The following is a 14,981-nucleotide window of genomic DNA, read 5'->3' as shown; positions in this document are numbered from 1 at the left end:
GCACTTGTTAAAAGAATGGACTGTTGTAATCTCTGCAACCGCTCACTCTCGGGTGAGTCCGCTTTCGCGATCCTGTAGCGTGGTTTCATCGGAAAGAATCCGACAGACGATCAAATTGGCTTGATTAAGGTGCACGATCGCATGTCAGGCGACTTAAGTGTGCTTTAGCCGAGTTAATTTGGGCGGTTCTGCCACACAAATATTGCCCGAGTCTTTGAGAAAATGTATTGGAGAAAAACCAAGGTTCTGGAAAGCTATTTACTGTTTAGATGGTACAAACCTTATAGTTTTAAAATGACGGTTTAGTACATCTTTAGCTTATAAATTGCTAAAATTGTAGTACATCTTTACTTTTATGTATATAAACTACCCGTCTTTGCCAGTATTAAAAAAACTGAAGAAGTGACCCCCAATCTGCATATGAATTTCCCACATTTGCCATTATTAATAATAACCTAAAAAACCATGGTAACATATCTATATTGATAGTTTAATTTCAATCTCGCTGCTGTTTCTTTAAGAATAATATAGTAATGTATATACTCATTGGTCGATACAGGATATTGGACATTTTGAACACTATGGTGCAAGCTAAAACGTTTGTTTATGCAACTGTGTTGACCTAAGAATGCAATGTAGGACTTGAAACACAAATCATATTAAAATCTAACAAAAAATGGTTTCAAGTTAATATGTAGTGGGGAAAAATGCCAAATACTATGGAAAGTCAAAATATAGATCAATAAAGTCACTACAAATTAAATAAGCCGCAACAAGAGTTGGCATAGCTCAAGCTAAGGTTTCAACTAAAAACATGTCGAATATATTGATGTGTGATGCATATAAGGGAGAAACTATGAATAGGGATGGAAAACATGCAAAGTAACCGGTAATTAAAGTCTATCTCAACTGGATAAAGGGAGCACAGAGTATATATTTTCATATAGCTATTGTGTTAGCAAATGACCGCGGACTTCTAATATTTAAAAGGCCGGGAAATGTCTTCTAGTGCACATGCACCTAATTTTTTTTCCTTTTTGTATGAAGTTTTACGAAACGAGTTTGCATCTCAACTTAAATTTTCGTATGATTTTTTTACAAAACGAGTTTTTATCTCATGCTTATGTCAAGAGCTTCTGCTCTGATGGACTATGTATATCTAACAGACAAGGGGTCAATGACCCTTGCTGGCCAATATGCAGCTCTTCCCTACTTAACAAACGTATTGATGACTGCGATCTGTGTCGTCTGTTTTGCTAACACAAGCGAGGGGGTGCATCACTGCGTCTGTCCGTAGTGTGTACAGCAAGCCTCTTTGCTCCTATTGGGATCCGCTATCTAAAATTTAACGGCTAAATTTAGCAGCTAAGGATCCAAACAGGGTCCAGCTAAACTTTAGCTAGTTGAGACGAGATAAACTTGCTAGTGATAAAAGATCAAACTACCCTCCACCTTCCTCGGGCCGCCCGCTGCCTATCCCGCCACCTGCAGCCTGTCGTGTAGCCACCCCATCTCAAAGAATCGCCTTCTCCTCGGCTCCACCAGAATGTTCCCCTCCACCTCCACCACCATGCCCCGCTTTCTCCGGGGACCCCAACAAGGTCGACGAGATGGTGTCCCAACGGATCCCCATCGGCCCGCCCGCTGCCACCGTCATAGCCGTGGTGCCGTTGTCGCCACTGCGCGCATGAGGCCAAGCGCGAAGAGGCTGCGGAGCTGCAGCGGTAGCTGGAGGAGCAGTGGGACGCGTCGGTGCTCCCTCAATGAGGACCGCCGCTCGCTGTGAGCACCGCGCATGGCCCCGCCGGAGCCCTCGTGGGCCGCCACGCCGCTTCCTCACCGAGGGCACCACGGGTGGCCTCGCCGGGGACCGCCACGAGCACCCTCGGGGGCTCCGCAGGCAGCCTCGCCAGGGATAGCCGCCGCCACCCTTGGTGCCGAGTACTTCACGATGCCGCCGTACCCGTGCGAGCCGTCGAGCCTACCCAGGTAGGCGCCCAAAAAGGAGATGGACGCGAAGTTCCGGGAGGATTCTAGAAGATGAGCAATGCTCAGAGCCACGGCGGCGAGGCGAACATGCTGCGAGACACACCGTACGACATCGACGACACCTTGTACCCCGACGAGGGCACTATCCGCTCCCTCGCCGGGGGGCGCCGCTAGGAGGGCTACCATATGCGTCGCGCGGTGGCCCGCCACCGCGGGCACCCTCGCAGGGGCTTTGATGCCGCGTCGGGAGTCACAGTCTGCGTTGCACGGGGCCCGCTGCTGCGGGGGAGCCCCCATGTGCGTCACTAGGGGCCGCCGCCATCGTGTACGAGAGGGGGGAAGTGGAAGGAGAGAGATGGGAAGTGGATGGGTTTCAGAGCTGAGAGGTGAGAGGAAGGGGTAGTATAGGTAAATACCTCTCCAACTAGCCCTTAGATAGTGGATCCAAACATATCCAGCTAAAATTTAGCTAAGCAACTTGTAGTTGGTTAAAAAAAGTATCCGGCTAAAGTTTAGATGGGTGAATCCAAACAGGACTTTCGGCGTGCTTGCAGCTTTAGAACAACTGGAATAATCATTGGAGTAGGTCACGATGAAGTTAAAATCTTCTTTCTATCCTGCGGTAAGTAATTAGGCCGGTGCATTGATGCATGCATCGCCGCGCGTGGAGTGAATGCGCACAGGACGACGACTGATGATTATTACATTACATGGATCGAGCACCCTCTCTCCTTATCACGGGATGGAATTACTCCCCCATTTCGACCGCCTCCGGCCAACAGCTTTCCACTGCGTCGCCACATGCAAATGAGGCTGGCCCTGCTGCTTATTATTGGACCACTAGTACTCCCATCACCCAGTGCAGCTAGCTGTGCGCGTGCACGCGCTCCCTGCCTAGTATAATAAGTGACGAAAATCTTTGTAGTAACGACCGCCAGGTGCCAGCCTATCGTACCCGGGTCGGTGTTAAATCTGCAATGCATCTGCGCCGAATTCCTAAGCTATAGAGATCGAGCTCAAGGGGGTTGCGCACTGCTTGTGTAGCTGTCTTGAGATGCGTCGAAAACGATCGGAATCCTGCGTTTGTTGGATTTATTTAAACGTAACATTACCGTCATTCCATGCATGTTTCCTAAACAGTTGTACCCCATCGAACAAAAAGAAAAAAAGTATGTACTAATAGCAGAATTATGTGTACTAGCTTCTTGCACTGCTAACTGCAAGTCTGCACTCAACAGAATTTTTTTTTTGCGACTGATGATGGATGGAGATGGAGATTGAGGGATCAAAACTAAAGGTGCGTTTGGCAGAACTCCTAGAGTTGATTCTTTACTGAATTCAATAGAAGTTCTGCCAAACAGTTTTTCAGAGAGAAATAACTCTTTACTTATTCTGTGAAGTGATTCTCTGAAATGAAAAGAGGCTGGGAGTAAAAAAAATAGCTTCTCCTTATTCTGTGAAGTGGTTCTCCATCCTGATTTTAAGAGTTTATACTAAAGAATCAAAGAGAATCATTTTCAGCCACAAAATCACTCCTCTCGGAAAATCAGCTCCCATAAAAAATTCCCATAAAGAATTCCCCCTGAATCTAAAAGGGTGCTCGACAGGAACCACATGTTTGGTTAGTACTGGCAGGTTTCGGTGGTCTCTACCCCAGCTTGGAACAGAGTACGTAGCTGGTAGGGTTGATAGCTCATGCGCCCAAGACTGGACATAGGCCCTGCTCTGGTTCCTGCATTCAAATAAAAGCCTTTGCCCACACGAGCTTCTGTGGGAGATTAGGTGTGATGAGAGTAGACTCGTTTCTTATGGTGAGGCTCTAATAATAACATGCGCACATATTTTATGAGGATAATGATAATGATATATAGGTTCCTAAAAAATGGTGCATTTAGGTAAATATAGAAATGACGAGGCATATATAGAGCCCTGGCAGCGAAAATGTGAAATGTGAATACGTATCTTCTCCGGTTTCAGATAGACATCGTCCTCAACAGTTGCAACTACGAATTTAAATTTGATAAGCTTCCCTCGTACATCCATGGAGACCATCTCTCTTGTATAGTTCCTACTTACCTTCGACAGTTGTAGCTAGATTGTTCTATCATTCTTTTCATGCTAGTTCACGTCCAGTTCCAGACACTAGTTTGTACAATCGATTTTTTCCTAACTACCATGTTAAATTTAGAACATGGATGTTTGCAATTTAAGAATGTCACTATAGTTTGAGGTCTCCACCACCAATTGTGGAAATACATCTACCAAAACCAGTTACAATTACAAACCCATTGTACAAATAGAGGTATTTTCACCGTTGGTCCAATACATGAACCATTTGTGTAAATGTCGTTATTATTATAGTTAGTTCTAAGTACCAGCTGACAGTGATAATTGGTTATGTGTATACTCGGTTTTAGCGTAAGAATGGTCATTGATAATATATTACACCCAAATTTGTGGCTCTACATTGAAAATTCATAGCTTTTTTAATATGAAATCAGATGGAGATAAATTTTAAATAAATTGTATCTTTCGACAAGATCGACAACTCTGTAGTTGATTAATGTGTCGCATATGCTCCCCTGTTAACTTTAGTAAAAAAAAAGTTACGAAATATATATATGCACAAAACTGTTTCAGTTCCAAGGTTGATTCAATATGTTTTGTAAAAAATTGATAATATATATATACATATATAATATCTATCATGTATTGCTATTATGTGCCTGTGCTAACTTTAGTTCACATTTGCACCACCCCCAGTTATTACAACACCAAAAGTAGTTTAGTTGCAACTCTACCATGCAGTAGGGAGTTACAACCAGTTGTAAATAAGAAAAAGTATGAGCTGCAGTTGCACTATGGATGAACAAAACTCTTAGTGATTACTTTGCCTAATGCTTTACAGTATAAGAAACACTTCTATGATCGTAGTAAATCAAATACATAACTCTAGTCCTAGTATTAAGTTGGTGATAAATGTATATATATCAATTGTAACTTCTAGCTAGGGATGCAAGTTATAAATATTTTGGGTCATTGGGTTGACCAAGAAAGTTGATAAAATGAACTAGAATGGCATTCTGCGTAAATAATTTGGGAGGAGAAATAAATTAGAGTGGCATGCCATCATAATTAATCAGCTAGTCCAAAAACACTATTTACTCGTAGCTTCTCGCATTACAAATATTTTATTTCTGGACACTAGATTGTAACAACCAATGTATCTATTTGGTTGCAATTGGTTTGTTTCTCGGGTTATAACTAAAAGGTGTTTACGCATCATGAACAACAAATCATCATGTGCAACTTTGTCTGCTTACAAGTGAGTAGCAATCCACGTCCGCAACTGACCTATACTACAAATTGCAATTTTTTGTTTACCATGAGTTGTTACACCAAGATTAATTGTTGTGTGGTAGTAATTCGGGTAGCAACTACAGACTAAACTATGTTATAGTTGAGTAGTAATTCGTTGTAATTGTAATTGGCATCCAGTTTGCTACAGTGGTCATACACAGAGTTGCAACTATGAATTAGACTAATTCTAGTTAGTTTATTGAGCTTAGTTTCAACTCACTTTGCATGAATTGCACCTACAAGCATTTTATACATTTCTTTAAAACTTCGTCGAATAGAGTATTCATGGATCTTATTTTTGTTCGGCACAATTTCAATAACAAGCTTCAAATGGCTCAGAAATTGGACTTACGGTTTGACACATATTGCATTTTGAAGTTTTAATAAAGGAAAGATTAGTATGTGTCAAACGTGTCCGGTTGCATCTACATTATACAAGTTGTAAGTGAATAGTAGCCACAATAGCATCCCACCTTTAATTAGTTTGGAGAAAGACAACATGTAAAATGTGTCAAGTGGTTGAGCGCAGTGTCGTCAATGGGTTGTGCGTATATGTGCATTTTAGACTCACTAATATCTATCTATGTACTACTTTCAGGGCATGTTCAATAGTGTAGACAGCTGCTGTCTACAATTACTTTGACTATCATACACAGATTGCAAAACAGCTGACTTGTGTAATGGTTTGTTTGTTAGACCGTCCGTATTCTATTTACATTCAAAAGCACATAAATTATGATGATCAAGTATAATGTAATCTTTGTGTGCTATTTTGTATTTTGTTGCTTGTTTGAGAGATAATGTATGATGTGTACTGTTCAAGAGAATACGACCCAAATAAATAGGCTGTTATGTAAGTATAGAAGGCGCAAAGAAAAAAAAATGGATCTAGTACTGCAACTTTTTTTGAGTAAAAGTGCTGGAACTTGCAAAGGAGAAACACTTCGATTTACCCAGCGTATTTATCGCGTGCATCGAGGCGCCCGCTCGTCCGCACACGAAAGAAGCTAACCGCCACACTAATTGCCTGATGTGCGCACTAGAGAGGTAGCAGTGCAATGGAAATGGAGCACTCACGAGATATAGGGAGGGGTACTACTCCATCCGTCCCAAATTACTATTTGTTTTGGCTTTTTTAATATATATATTTATGTCTAGATATATAGCAAAAGTGATGTATCTAGAAAAGTAAAAACAAATATTAATTTGGGATGGAGGGAGTACATGTCATGTCACCTTAGGTTTGTCCTAAATCAAACTTATCCAACTTTGACCAAATTTATAGAAAAATATAATAACATGAACAATATCAAATTTATTTCATTTAATTCATCATGGATATTTTGATAGTGCATGTATTTGGCAGTATAGATATTTTTATATTTTTCTATAAATTTGGACAAAGTTAGATAACTTTGACTTAGACAAACATATTCTGACACGTAAAAAAACTAGAGCAGATGCTTTCTAACGGCTGCCATGGGAGCTGAGGTGAACCATCAATGCCTGGACTGGAGGGAGCCCAAAAGGTGCTTGCATGCACTCAATGCTACAGGAGCCGAGGAGGAGGCGCCTTGTAATCTAGGACCCGGGAAAAATGTGGTTGCGCCTTCTATACTGAGATGGAGAGAGTATATAATGAGTTCTAATCATAGTATTTAAATAATAAAATTATAGTGCATCAAGTTCTTAGGTTATTTCATGTATAAGGTGTGGAAAGCAAGCATCTATTTGCATTTTTAGAGTAAAACGAAAAATTCAAAAAAAATCATACAAACTTGGCTGAAGAAAATGTTATATGAAAATAAGTTCTCAACAAGATCTCCAATTTTATAGTTGACAACCTTTTGATTTGAAATTATTTATACATCGAATTAATCATCCAAAGTTTCACCCAACAAGGGCCAAAAGAAAAAAAAGAATACCTTAATATTTTTGAGACAAAAACAACTCATTCTTGTCAATAGGAGGAGTGGGTGGGTTCATTGCAGGAAAGCATTATGTCATGAGTTTATAAAATTGAGTGGCTTGAATGTCACTCGGGAGCTTTCATGATAATCGTTATTCTCATATATTTTTTCTCTCAAATATATAACAATTGTATATACAGGGTTGCAACATTAGGAATACTTCCCACTGATAAGTTGCAGTTGTTGTGTCACAAACAACATGAGTGTCACGAGTAGTATGATAGAGGTGGCCACCGATGAGCTTTTCAGTGTAAAAAATATTTCTTTTACATTTTTTTAATACTGGAAAGTCTCATTTTATCAAATAATATCACAATTGGTTATTTTATAAAAAATGAGATCACTGTTAGATAATGCTAATAGTTTTTTAGTTGGCTAGGCACCTGTCTATACAAAAGAAAATTTTTATTAGAAAATCTGAGTATACATAGGATGTTCCTACCCAACCATTGATACGTTTTGTTACATCTTGTTTGAAATCTGAGTATACATAGGATCTTTTTATTAGGAAGACATGTTCTGTGAAAGACAAGAGGCCCGGGTTGGTGTGATGTGTTAAAAATTTCTAACAAGTTTCAAAATCCGATATCAATGGTATTATAGAAATGTCGCAGATTGTGATACTGAAAAGGAAACAAAATACTGGTTCATTTAGCCTTCCCTTCTCAAATAATAATAGTCTAAAAATACATTAACATATCAATTGTAGTATCTCTTGTATACTTATATCCTTTAATTATAAGGAGGTGTTTAGTTCGTGTAGATGTAACATAAACAGATTACCGAGCGTCAAGCGGTACCCATACATCTGTTTGTTTCAACCTCCTCCGTAATCTGATACCAAGCAGGTTCCATCCCATTACACCCCTTCCTCCTCGGTCCTCGAGACCCCATGATCCTATCTCTTTCCTCGTCGCCCCCATCTCGCGCTGCGACCCTCTTCTCGTGCCGCCACCGCTCGCCCATCCTCCATCTCCCAAACCTGACACCGGCGGCTGCTGTATCCCCTCGTCGCCACTACGAAGTCCTCTCATCCCCTCCATATCCCATCCTTGTCTCAAATCCTCTTCTTTTCTAACCCTAGATTAGTTCTTTTGCAAGGCAGTGGAGGAGAATGAGGAGAACTAAAGAATTTGCAGGTGGGAGGAGGGGGGAGGATCTGCAAGGGGAAGAAAGGGATTTACAGGGGAAGAGGAAGAGAAGGGTGGCAAAATGACCAAGAGGTCGAAGATACTCATGCACCTCTTGATCTATCCTCTGCTTATTGTTTGGTCCAGTTCTTTTGCCAATTGAGCCATTAGCTTGCTTGATATGAGATTTGGGAGAAATGATTGAGATGGATCTGTGTATTGTACGGTTCTTTTTTATTTGCTTGTGTGCAATTATCAAACAGTTTAGGGGCATTAGGATAATATCAAACCTGAAATAACTTTTTGTCTCTCTTATACCATTCAGTTTCTGTAGCTATTGAACTAACGTGGTTACTTTGTAATTCAAATGTAGGAGTTCATAAAAGTTATAGCCTTAGCGTTTCTTAATATTCCAAGTCAAACTCTACATCTTCTTTTCTTAATTTGTTAGCTTAATATATTGCAGGAATTAATTTTTTATTTGCAAATAAGGAGAATTTGACTAATTTAGAAGTAAACAGATGTGGCACTGCACATTTTTTATTAAGGAACCTGTGCAAACTTTTACAGAATCTTTGCTAAGCTTTGTAGAAAATAGAGAAGGGCCCTTAGGATTATTAGCACTTGTCATATTATTAGCACTGCATATGTATGCATTTCCTCATGACCCAACAGTATCAGCTAGCTTCTGAACTTAATAGAACGTTATTTCTCTACTAGACCTTGAATTCAGAAAGTGCTTCTAATATTTGAATAAAAGAGAGGTGCACATCATGTACTCGTAGATTAATCCTATAACTTATATTGCTTTTTATTTCAAAGGTTGAATAGGCCAAAACTTCTATTACAAAACATAATTTACTTAAATATTAGAAAGTGCTTCTAAAATTTGAATAAAATTTCTGTGGCTACGTTGCCATAATATCATGCTAGCACAAGTATATCTAGTTGTATGTTTGCAGTAATATCAACCTATCTTGTTGTTTGCTTAATAGTTAAGACTGCTGATCTTGAGCACAAATATTCATTCTATTATTGCTAATATAAGTAGCCTCTAGTTGAACATGTTTGCTGAATGATAACCATTCTTTGTTGAAAAATATGATAGCTCATTACTTGGTATATTTTTTTTCGATGTAGAGGAAGAGACTAGGATGATGATAGGAGGTGGAACAAGATAAGATGTTTGCATCTTCTAGAGTTGGAGCTGAATTTCATCTGTTGCACAACTTGTTCGAGAGGCGATGTAAGTGATGAAGATCCAAGGGTGTTGAACATGCTTCCTAGCTTCAATCCGGATGCTCCTAGTTTTTTCCGTGTTTTGCAATTTGTTTTATCGGGTTCCAGTCTATGCTGAGTACTAGGCTCATTGTGGAGGTTTAATTTGCAATACATCTGGTTGTTGCCTGACTGAAGTCCCATTATTTCAATGGTTCAAATCCTTGTCAACAAGTTGACTGTATAGACTATTGTTTTGAAAGGTGTTCTGGTTACCGTAGTCAAGAGAGCATGACATTACTATTGTGTTCTGTTCAGTGTTCTGTTCAGTAACGAAACAGACTGTATGGAGTTCTGTTCTGTTATTACTATGGTATTCAAATTCTTGTGATCCTTGAGCTACGAACCAAACACCTATAATGGTATTAAATAACGTTTCAACATCTAATCAAACAAAACATGTAATTGCTAATTCCACCACCAAAACCCCTGTGACCTGATTCCATTACCTTTACGTTACCTGAGCATGAACCAAACACCACTTAAGGATAGACTAACTAGTACTGGAGTAAGGAATAAATCAAACAATTCCTATTATATCAAAATATATCATAATACTCGAGGTATACTCTAACATTCTAAGTGGTCGCTAATCTCCAATTCGCGGTAGACTACGAGAGAGGTGATATAATCTAAGTGATGCACCAACCAACCTTAAATTTTGGAAAAAGTCCATTTTACTCTTCACACCTATCCATTTTGTTCGCTTAACCCCCGAACAAAATTTAGGCTCACTTTACTCCCCTAAACTATTTCATTTGGTCTAATCTACCCCCTAATTAGATTTCTCTTTTTTGTTCTCCGTGTATAAATTGAATTTTGAGTTCAAATCTTGCGAGAACATACATGATGCCTTATGTTAAAAAATTATACTAACAATTTTTCATGATTATTTTCAAAGGTTAGGAATATTTAATACAAAATTGATCTTAGATATACAAAATGTACAAAAATCAATCATGACAAATTGCTAATGTATTTTTCTAACGTAGAGCATCATGTTATAAGTCAACTGGCAAAATTTAAAATTAAAACTCAACTTGTACGCGAAGATATAAAAAAAGAGAAATTTAATTAGGGGGTAGATTGGACCAAATGAAATAGTTCAGGTGAGTAAAGTGAGCTTAAATTTTGCTTAGGAGGTTATGTGGACAAAATAAATAAGTGAGGGGAGTAAAATGGACTTTTTCCTTAAATTTTTCATTGTAATTTTACTCTATTATTCAATCAGCTGCGACTTTCGTTATCGTTATTGACTAATAAGTAGTTTTATAAGCCAATTTCAATGTTTGTGTCTATCATTTTGCTGCAATCACTATCAACATTCATCTCTTATAGAAGAGTGGTTCAAAACAAATGTAGGGGTAATATATCCTTGTGCTTTCGTCTCTATTAAGAGTTGTTGTCCCTCTTTTTCAACAAAAGTGTTTTTCTTTTTGCTAACGTGGTCATCATATGTACAACCTAGTATCGAAGCCAAGAGGTCTTAGTGGATCTATGATGTTACCATTCGCGGTAGTTGTTTGAATAGGACAGCTGATATACAGTGAGTCTCTACTATGTTACTGGAAAAAATAGATTTACAATATTTCAGTTGGTTAGCCCTTTTATACACATATTCTCAACGTGTTAGGTATCAGACTGTTGGGATGCAAATATCTTGAAGCTGCACTGTTTGCCAACGCACTTCGCCGGCTGTCTGATGCTAACATTCCATTTTGCACCCCGATAATTCTATCTGTCGGCTGCGCTGGCATCCAATCTCCAGCTAGCACGACAGTGAAAGCTGAGGCAGGATCTGCAATATGCATTTGATTAGCATTTAAATTTCTCATCAGATATTGTGGACTGTACACATAACTGATGTTCCTTTTTTTTTTATGATAGATAGTATGGGCCGCTGGCTTAGCCATGTCATGTACGTTGGATTCAAGGGGCAGAGAAGGAGAGATCTCAGGTGACGAGAACGGTTGTCTCGTTGGAATCCTTCCTCTGCTGCTGTGATGAATATTCAAGATCTAGCCACAAATACTTGGCATTTTGGATTAGGTTTTTGGTCAGTGGAAATTTTCACTACCATTAACTTTTCAAATACTTAGTTTGGAACGGTGAAGGTTATGTGTAAGGTTTTCATTAAAATTCTTCCACAATGTCATTTAATGGTACTTGGCTTCACAAACTAATATAAAAATAGTGGTTGAAGCTTGACACTGTATAACACGTTGCTGTACAAAATGTGACTGATGGAGAGAGTGGGAGGATTAGTGAGCTATGCTGTCGTAAGTACTTACAAATATAGGGACAGAGAGATGTGGCAAAAAAAATCTTAAAATATAATGTAAAAGAAATTATAATGATTTGGAGAATATAGCTCACGGTCAAAATTTCTAGCATTGAGGGCACAAAGAAATTGAATCCTGGGTTTGGACCAGCAACTTGGATATCGTGGTGGATCTAGATTAATTTTGAGAACAAGGCGCCACTGTGGACACTGTGGAGTGTTGAAGAGAAGATCACACAGAAATGGACCAACCGAAATATACCCATCAATAGCACACCAATCAATACCCCTTTTTCTCATCCATATATATGTATATATGCATTGTCGAGCAACACAAGTAGCTAGCTGGGATCCATGCATCGTGCATGAACACACTAGGACGTCATCCCAATCTCCCCTCTCCATGAATCATGATCAGTTATATACCTGGCGGCGCGCTACAAACCGGCTGGCCGACCGCCGGCCATCCTCCTACAGCCGGCGGCGCACTGGGATGGCCTAGCTAGCTAGCTAGCTTCGGCGATTTAAGCCGGCAACTACGACTGCGTACAGAATGGCCACGATTTGTTGTCCGGCCATTGACGGCTGGCCGTGCTGCCAGAATCGCAGGTGGGCGCGGGCACTTTCTTGCAGGATTGCGTCGTGGGGCAGTGAGCCCATAACTTTGATGGGGATTTCTTTTGTTTTGGTTAAAGTTAATTAGCTGTGGGCCGGCCAAAGCTTCTAGAAGGTAGTAGGAGTAGAACGACTAGAGCGAGCCAGCACGGCCTGCCCCCAACAAAATGCACTTTGCAAACAGTGTATATCTTCTGCATTTCCTTTTCCATTTTTGTTGAATCTCACAATTTATTGGCTTATCGTCCTTGTTTACCTTTTGCCTGCTTCTTCACGTGGGCATCCAGCCTTTCCGTTCCGTTTAAATAGTGGTCGTCCGTTAGGGCCTTGGCTGTGTACCCATTTTCGTTGAAAATATATATATTGGGCCTCGCCATGTCCAAGATGAGTTCAAGATCCACCGCTGCTCGTACCAGTATCCCAGATACTCCATGTCGGTGCACAATCTCCTCCAGTACCTCTGCCACAAAACATCCACAAGGATGCCTCGTAACAAATCGAGGAGAACAAATGGCTTAAATCACTTCGATGGGTTTCAATAATGGGAGGGTATTGCAATACTGGACCCTAGCTTAAATAAACAAACATAAACACAAATTATCATCTCCAAGCGTAATATGAATCACCAGAAAGTAGGATTACATTGTTGGCAATTGACAAAAGTATAGAGAAAGATGAAAAATTATACTAATAACTATGTTGGTCATTTAGTAGAAAATCTTACTATTACTAATTGGAGGCTCCTTTTGAAGCTTCCAGGTGAAGCCATCTAGAATCCTAGGTGGACCCTCTAGAAAAAGAGAGAAATCCTAAAAATTCTCACAAAAAAGTAAAACATCTAGCCATCAATCGGTAGACTCAAATGATCATAGCCATTGGATCTATTATGCTTTCTAAAAAATTATCCACCTATACCACTATGAAAATAGCCTAAGTAACCCCCTAAATCTATATCTAAATTATCCACCTATACCATTATATAAAATAAACTAAAGTAACCCTTAATCTTCATCAAAAGTACCCACTTATATCATTATAAATAATATTTAAAATAATCCCCTAAATTTGCAACTAAATTGTCTACCACTGATACTTAAAAAATAACTTAAAGTGCATCTATACTACCCACATATGCTATTATTAAAAATAACATGAGGCAACCCTACATTTTAATCCAAATCATCTTGATTAAAAATATACACAATATATGATTCTAAATCATCTATTTCTTACACTGTTGATATATGATATAATAATTGAGGTATATAGGTATGATGTGTGTCACCATTTATAAAGATATAGAGGAAGTGATGGGAATATAAGTTTCTATGTTAAAATTATAGCTCAAACTTAGGATCCATTAAACAATTTCATGTGTATACTTGCGATGCAAATTGAAAAGTTGAAAATTATAAATGTGGATGAAGACATTATAGAGTAATTACTAACTAAAATCTATTACAATTGGATGAAGATAATAAGTTTGTATATATATAAGTATTATGTTTGAATATTTAACAAATGAGAAGTAGCTCCAGGTAATAGTTTTGTAGCAATGTGGCCTCATTTTTTTCCTTGGAGACTCCGTATTAGTTCTCACCAGACATGCTGAAAAAAAAGATAAATATTAGAAATTCTCACAAAAATCAGAAACATCAAACATCAATCCTGTAAACTCTAATAATCATAGTCATTGGTCTATTATATTTTCTAAAAATTAACCACCACTATCATTATGAAAATATTATAAAATAAACACTAAATCTATATCTAAATTACCGGGCTCTACATTATAAAAAATAATATAAAGTAACCTTATAATCTTCATCCAATTTACGCATGCATATCATTATAAATCATAACTTAAAATGCCATTCTAAATTTGTATCTAAGTTACCCACGTATGTCATTATTAAAAATAATCTGAAGTAAATACCTAATCTTAATCTAATTATCTTCACGTGCATCATACAAAAATGTTCAAAATTAAACTAATATATGGTTTTAAATTACCTATTTATGTCATTGTTAATATAGAAATACTAAATTAAGGTATATAGGCATGATGAGTGTCACCATGTTATACATGTATGTGAGTAAGTGATGAAAAATATTGATTTTTATGATAAACACAATGTATGGAGGTGCAATACAAAATGAGAAAGTGTGAATATGAATGAAAAAGTGTATAATTAATTAAAAATCAATCACAAATAAGTACACATCTATATGAATATTATGTTAAAGTATAGAAAAAATGAGAGAGTACTTGACAAACAATTTTGAATATTAGTTAGAAGTTTAATTTCTAAATAATTTTCAAATACAATAGCTTTTAAAGTTATTTTCCCATGCGGG

Source organism: Setaria viridis, chromosome 9 (genome assembly GCF_005286985.2).
Source record: "Setaria viridis chromosome 9, Setaria_viridis_v4.0, whole genome shotgun sequence".
Taxonomy (NCBI): Eukaryota; Viridiplantae; Streptophyta; class Magnoliopsida; order Poales; family Poaceae; genus Setaria; species Setaria viridis.
The sequence above is the reverse complement of the archived record's forward strand: the minus strand, read 5'-3'. Positions refer to the sequence as shown.